General features: G+C 32.3%; 1 long non-coding RNA gene across 1 annotated transcript in view; it reads left to right on the plus strand.

The window, feature by feature from the left end:
* LOC110265706 overlaps positions 201–7,033 on the plus strand; it is a 26,289-nt gene continuing 19,456 nt past the window's right edge. Inside the window, exons 1-2 of the long non-coding RNA XR_002351922.1 lie at positions 201–216; positions 2,314–2,321. This is a non-coding gene — a long non-coding RNA (uncharacterized LOC110265706). The remainder of the gene's footprint in view (positions 217–2,313; positions 2,322–7,033) is intronic.

A 7,033-nucleotide genomic window follows, 5' to 3' on the forward strand; every position in this document is an offset into this window, starting at 1 on the left:
TCTATAGGATGAGCTCGATACTTTGTTATTTTCATTGATGATTATTCATGCTTTACTTGGGTTTATTTGATGACCAATCGCCATGAATTACCTCAGATTTATATTAACTTTGCCACTATGGTTAAAACTCATTTTCCAAGGTCATTAAGGTTTTTCGCCGTGATAATGCTATGGAATACCGTGATTCCAAACTCTTAACCTTTCTTGCAGAACAGGGTATCTTGTCTGAGTTTTCTTACCCTAGTATGTCTCAACAAAATGACCGAGCTGAACGCAAACACCGTCATATTCTTGACTCTGTTCGTGCAATGCTTCTTTCTTCTTCGTGTCCTGAGCGTACTTGGGGTGAAGCTGTTCTTGCTGTTGTTCATGTTATCAATAGACTCCCTTCTTTTGTTCTTGGTAATGTTACTCCCTTTGAGCGTCTTTATCATACCTCCCCATATTATAGTTCTCTTCGAGTTTTTGGTTGTGTCTGTTTTGTTCTTCTTCAGCCTCATGAACATAGTAAACTTGAACCTCGGGCTTGTATGTGTTGTTTCCTTGGTTATGGCACTGAACACAAGGGTTATCGTTGTTGGGATCCTCTCTCTAAACGTATTTGTATATCTCGTCATGTTGTCTTCTGGGAGCATCACATGTTTTTTCGGTTCTCCTCCTTTGAGTCTATTCTTCTTACTCAGTCACCTTTTTTCACTAACCCCAATATTGATCTTTTTCCTAGTGATGATTTTATAGGTTCTATCTTGAGTCACCCTCCACAGCCTCCTGTTCTTCTGCCTTCTCCATCTCCCGATGATTCCGGACCGGACGACGCTCCTACTCCTATCGTCATGCCTCGTCCTTCTACTCGCTGTTCCAGGGTGAGAAATCCACCTCCTCATCTTCTTGATTATCATTGTTTTTCTACTATTTTTCATCAACATGAACCTAAGTCATTCAGAGAAGCCCCACAAATCCAAATTGGCAACAAGCAATGCAGGAAGAAATACAGGCACTTGAAAAAGCACACACCTGGGACTTGGTTGATCTCCTTCTAATCAAGAAGTTGTGGGAAGCAGATGGGTATACAAGATCAAGACTCGCTCTGATGGTTCTATTGACCATTATAAGGCATGATTGGTAGCTCAGGGTTGTACGCAAGAGTATGATATTGACTATGAAGAGACTTTTGCTCCTGTTGCTCGTCTCACATCTGTTCGAGCTCTTCTTGCCATTGCTGCGGTAAAAAAATGGTCTTTCAGTCAGATAGATGTAAAGAATGCATTTCTTAATGGAGATTTGAAATAGAAGGTCTATATGAAACCCCCTCCGGGCTATCCTTGTCCTTCTGGCAAAGTTTGTCTCATTCGCAAGGCACTCTATGGGCTTAAGCAAGCTCCTCGTAAATGGTTTGACAAGTTTAGCACTACCATATGCAGTCTTGGCTTTACTTGCAGTCCTCATGAGAATACTCTCTTTATTCGTAAAAGTGAACGTGGAGTTGTTCTTCTACTTTTGTATGTTGATGATTACCGATAGTTGCACTCAATCTACTCCTCTTGAGCCTAATGTTCGATTTACTCCTATGAATGGCACTGTTTTGGATAATCCTACTCTCTATCGACAGCTAATTGGAGGACTCGTCTACTTAACTGTCACCCGACCAGACATCGCCTATCTAGTTCATGTACTTAGTCAGTTCTTGTCAGCTCCTCGTACTACTCACTATGCGGCAGTTCTTCGCATTTTCTTCGCTACATCAAAGGCACTCTATTTCATGGCCTTTATTTTTCTGCCCATTTCTCTTTGTCCCTTCAGGCATACTCTGATGCTGATTGGGCTGGTAATCCCACTGATTGTCATTCTACTGCTGGTTACTGTTTGTTTCTTGGCAACGCTCTCATTTCTTGGTGTGCTAAGAAGCAAACGTTCACTACTCGATCAAGCACAGAAGCTGAGTACCGTGCTCTCGCTGACACCACTGTTGAGGTTATCTCGATTCGTTAGCTTCTTGAAGATTTGGGTGCTCCTCAGTCGTCCCCTACTGATATTTTTTGTGACAACCACAGTGCTATTCAAATTGCCCATAATGATGTCTTTCATGAACGCACCAAACACATTGAGATTGATTGTCACTTTGTTCGGCAACGTATCCTTATTGATGATGTTTGTCTCATTGCTGTTGGAACACTGGATTAGACTGCTGATATCTTCACGAAAGCTCATCACCCGACTCGTTTCCGGACTTTGTTATCCAAACTCAAGATGGTATCTTTAACTCCCACTTGAGTTTGAGGGGGATGTTAGAGAATCATTAGAGAATCATTTTAGATCAGTTAGTATCGTTTATATTTATATAGCATATCTATATATTAATCGTAGGATTTTATACTTTTATTACTTTGATTCTTCTGGTACCAATATATACTCCTTGTACATTGTACTTTTGATCAACTTGAATAATACACAAAACACTTTTCTCAGATTTTTCTCTTATTTCTAACATACAAATGATCTTTTTGTAAGCTTTCTAATAATCAATAATTGCATAGATCTTGTTCGTAAATATTTTTGTTACATTGAATAAATTGATATTATTTATATTTATTTAACTTGTATTTTATAAATTGAGTGTATGGTTTATGACAATGTAAAATATGTTAAAATTTTAAGTTTTTCTAAAAATTATATTTAATTTGAAAACACTTTTTAACATGGAACACATCAATATTAGTTTAAGTCTTCTATAAGTTGTAATTATATATAATCAACTCATTCATTTATCAAATGCAAAGAAAGTATATGATTTAAGAATAATAGGGGTGTCCATGGATCGGATCGTATCTGCAGATTCGCGGTAAATATCCGCATCCAATCCAAAAATTGTGGATACAATCCGATTCGCAAATTGATCGGATCGGATCGAGGATATCTGCTCTACATCCGTGGATCCGCAGATCCGCACTATAATAATTAAAAAATAAATAAATATATATATGTTTGGTATTATATTTACTTGTTTGTATGTTTTAGTTAGTAATTATTATTCATATATTGTATTATTTTATTTTTATTATGTAGAAAGATTTTGAGTAAAAATATTTTAGAAATAAATAAGTTTAAAAGTATGAAAGAAATATTTTTATCGAATTTTTTTACATAGAAATATGATTAAAAAAAGAAGGTTTAATTATGCGGATATATCCAATATCCGATCCGATCCGATCCGCAAATATGCGGATCGGATTGGATCCGGCACTAAAAAGTGCGGATATCATATCCGATCCGATCCGATGGAAATTGTGCGGATCAGATCGAATTTTCGGCCATATCCGATCCGATCCAATCCGCGGACACCCTTAAAGAATAAGGTTAAATTTAGGTTTAGAATTTAAACCTGATTTGTTAAATTTTTTTTGAGTAAATAGCCAAAATCGTCCTTAAAAGATACCCCGATCTTCATTTTGGTCCTCGAAAGATAAAGTTAATCGAAATCGTCCTCAAAAGATACACGATTGGTCACGTTAGTTCTTCCGTCAGTTGGATGATGACGTGTCACGTTAAGTGCCACGAGGCATATGATGACGTGGGGGTTAATGCCACGTGTCACAAGATGATTGGTTGACGTGTCAGGTCAGTAACACGTGACACTTGACATGTAAAAAAGTTATTTATAATCAAAATAGTCCTTAAAAGTTTAGACGTAAGTCATTTTCATCCCTGAAATTTTAAAAATTAATCAAATTAGTCCTTATATAATTTTTTTTTATTTTTTCTTGATAATATTAAATTTAAAATATTTTTTGATACTATTAATTTTAATAGAAATATAATTAACAATCAAAAAATTAGTAATTGTATCTTTTCTTCTTAAAAATTTTTTCAATAAAATTATCTCTCTCCTTTAATTCTTGTCAAAATCTCTCTTATTCTTTTCTATTCTAAAACCTTTTTCTTACATTATTACATTTTGCTGGAATATATATATATATATATACTCAAAATTGAAATATAGGTATTTGTTAACCTAAACAAAGTTATATGCTCAAAATCAAAATTTATGTATGTTAACCTAAATAAAATTAATACCGTAATGAAAAAAAAAGATGTATAAATTTTTATTAACTTTGTTTACGTTAACATACATAAATTTTGATTTTGAGCATATAACTTTGTTTAGGTTAACAAATAGATACATTTCAATTTTGAGTATATATATATATATATATTCCAGCAAAATGTAATAATGTAAGAAAAATGTTTTAGAATAGAAAAGAATAAGAGAGATTTTGACAAGAATTAAAGGAGAGAGATAATTTTATTGAAAAAATTTTTAAGAAGAAAAGATACAATTTCTAATTTTTTATTTATCAATTACATTTCTATTAAAATTAGTAGTATCAAAAAATATTTTAAATTTAATATTATCAAGAAAAAATAAAAAAAATTATATAAGGACTAATTTGATTAATTTTTAAAATTTCAGGGATGAAAATGACTTAAGTCTAAACTTTCAAGAACTATTTTGATTATAAATAATTTTTTTACATGTCAAGTACCACGTGGCATGTCACGTGTCACTGATCTAACACGTGGTATGCCAGGTGTCACTGAGCTGACACGTCAACCAATCATCTTGTGACACGTGGCATTAGCCCCCACGTCATCATCCAATTGACGGAAGGACTAACGTGACCAATAGTGTATCTTTCGGGGACGATTTCGACTAACTTTATCTTTCGAGGACCAAAATAAAAATCGGAATATCTTTCAGGGACGATTTTTGCTATTTACTCAATTTTTTTATTTAAGAAATTAAAGTCGTTATTATTTATCTTATTATATTAAGAATTATTATCGAGACTTTTGACTTTGAAAAGATACATATAAGATATAGCCCTCCGTGTGACATAAGAAACATGAGCTCAAACTGTAACAGTCCAGACCATCCGCTAGCACGATATTATCCGCTTTAGCACATAAAGCCTCACTGTTTTGCCTTTGATGATAGGGATGATAGCCGAAACGTCCCACACTCACTCGTCAAAACGCGTCATGCTACATGCTAGGGAGAGGTATCCACACCCTTATAAGACATGCTTCGTTCCCTCGCTGGCACATCGATTCGGGTTCCGACTCTGATATTATCTGTAACAGTCCAGACCACCCGCTAGCACGATATTGTCCGCTTTAGCACATAAGGCCTCACGGTTTTGCCTTTAACGATAGGGATGATAGTCGAAACCCCCCATACTCATTCGTCAAAACGCGTCATATTATGGAGAGGTATCCATATCCCTATAAGGCATGCTTCGTTCCCCTCCCCAACCGATGTGGGACCTTACATTTTCGGTCTTTTCTTTAAATCTGGTCTAATTCGAGGATCTTTGATGCACTGTTAGAAAACTGGTACCTGCAAAAGAGGAGTTAGTTTCACTCACAGACCATTAAAATCGAACCACATTCGATTTGCTAAAAATCACGAAATAGTATGCCATATCACTAATTCCACCTCAAATCAAACAATTGATATAATAATAAATTACTTATAATTGATTTAATTTAATCACTCAAACAAAACAAATTGAGAAATAAAAAAGAAACTATGATAGCTTCATAGTTAAGTGACCAAAAATTTAATTTGATATATATGAATTAACTAAATCAATTAGTATGATATATGAAATCAATTAGTTGTATAATTTATTTATTACAATTGATTTAATTTAATAATTAAAAAAATAAACTAAAATTTTTTTTTCAATAACATGCCACGATAATTTTATTATTAAGTATATATTCTTAAATTTTATTTTATTTTAATTTTATCCTAAAAATTTTCGATTTGCATCAAATATAGTTTTAACGGCTAATTTTTTTAAAAATTTAAGACCAATTCAACAATCATTTTATGAGAACAACTTTCAACACAAATAAATCAAGCATAATTCTTATGCATTATTGTTCAGTTGGTCTTAAATTTTTTGAAAATTTAGCTGTCGATGGTATATTTGATACAAATAAAAAGCTTTTGGAACAAAATTAAAACAAAATAAAAGTTAGGAGTATTTTTAAATTTTTGCCAAATTTCAAAAACAAAAAATATATTTTATTCTTTTTAAAATATCTTTTATTATATATAATTTATAAAATAAAATATTTTGTTATTTATTATCTTGAAACTTTATAACTTTATTATTATTACTATATCTATATAAGAAAACGGGGAATTAGTTCCTATTAATATACTAATTTTAATTATGCAAATAACAATTTTTTTTGAAATTATTGTTATTCCCCCACTCTATCCCTCTTTATTATGATTATTAAAGTATTTCAATAGACGAGTATTTACTTAAAAAAATTCTCCAAATTAGACCTAGGCGAGTATTTCAATAGACGAGTATTTTTTTTGAATGAGTAGTGAGTAGGTGTTGTGGAATGAATATTTGGAAGTGGAGGGAGGGGATAGAGCGGGGCGGAAAACACACACTACATTTACTTTGTCATTTGACAGATAATAAACATGTACCACCAAATCCAATCAAATGATGCCTCTTATTCGCTGCTACAATTTCTTTTTGCACTTTCCAGCTTTTCAATTGCTTCACTCATCCTCTCAAATTGCTCAGGGACTACCAATCACGCCATATTATTGCATACGTAAAGAAATATCTAAATTCTTGATACTTACTTTAAATAGAATAGTAAATTAATTATTAAGCCAACTTAAATTAATTATTTTTATTTGTTCATTTTATTTGAATTGAACAAAAAAAACTATGACTTAATAAGGTAGCATAAAAGTGGATGGTCATATCTCTAACTTTGTATACCGCCATTTTTACATAATTGCGTATTAAAATAAAATAATTTTGATCAAATTAAAGTTATAAGCATCCCCAAAAAAATAATAAAATTAAAAAAAGTAACTTTTGTTAAAATTTATTACAAAATTATTTACTAAAATGCTCTTATTTAACAAGTAATTTATTATGTAAATATTTTATTATCAGAAGAGTAAAAGTAGAAAATGACACTAGATTAATAT

Source organism: Arachis ipaensis, chromosome B08 (assembly GCF_000816755.2).
Source record: "Arachis ipaensis cultivar K30076 chromosome B08, Araip1.1, whole genome shotgun sequence".
NCBI classification, from domain to species: domain Eukaryota; kingdom Viridiplantae; phylum Streptophyta; class Magnoliopsida; order Fabales; family Fabaceae; genus Arachis; species Arachis ipaensis.